This window comes from Penaeus monodon, chromosome 19 (assembly GCF_015228065.2).
Source record: "Penaeus monodon isolate SGIC_2016 chromosome 19, NSTDA_Pmon_1, whole genome shotgun sequence".
In the NCBI taxonomy this organism is placed as follows: Eukaryota; Metazoa; Arthropoda; class Malacostraca; order Decapoda; family Penaeidae; genus Penaeus; species Penaeus monodon.
The window spans coordinates 23,561,351-23,561,939 of NC_051404.1; the positions used below are offsets into that span (position 1 = coordinate 23,561,351).

Genomic DNA, 589 nt, shown 5'->3' on the forward strand with positions numbered 1-589 from the left:
AATAATAATGATAATTCACTCATGCATTACTTATTATTTCTGTGCATGTCCATCTGTAGGAATCTGATTGTTTCAATTTTTTTGTAACCCCAAAAACTGGGTTCCTACTAAGAATTGTTTCCATGTGAAGTTCTGAGTAGCTAGTTGAAACACCAAATGGCTTTCTCAATTAAAAATGCTATTCTTTTGACATAAGAGAAAATAAAAGTTTCTGAGTATAATGCACACTCATTTATGATATATATAACAATGCATATTTGATACTACATTCAAGTTTCTTTCCTCAATACCAACCATTCTATATTATAGCATAAAGGTAAGATAATGCCTCTTACAGCTAGTGGCAACCCAAAAACGTGTGCCCCAGTTTAGAAACATCTTCAAACATGCACAAGCTACTCATCAGCAGGAGATGAGCAAGGCTCAGGGAACCCGCAATAGGGAGCAACAGCAGGAGAGGCAACAGGGTTTGGAGAAAATACACTTGCATACCACAAATTCATGTGCACATAAGCAGGATTCATGTTGAACAGATTATTTACAATGTCACAGAAGTATTCACACACATGCATGCATTCACCCACTAACC

General features: G+C 36.3%; 1 long non-coding RNA gene across 1 annotated transcript in view; it reads left to right on the plus strand.

Annotated features, from left to right (window-relative positions):
- LOC119585138 overlaps positions 1–352 on the plus strand; it is a 1,243-nt gene extending 891 nt beyond the window's left edge. The window contains exon 3 of the long non-coding RNA XR_005229877.1: positions 338–352. This is a non-coding gene — a long non-coding RNA (uncharacterized LOC119585138). The remainder of the gene's footprint in view (positions 1–337) is intronic.
- Positions 353–589: the final 237 nt, after the last annotated feature.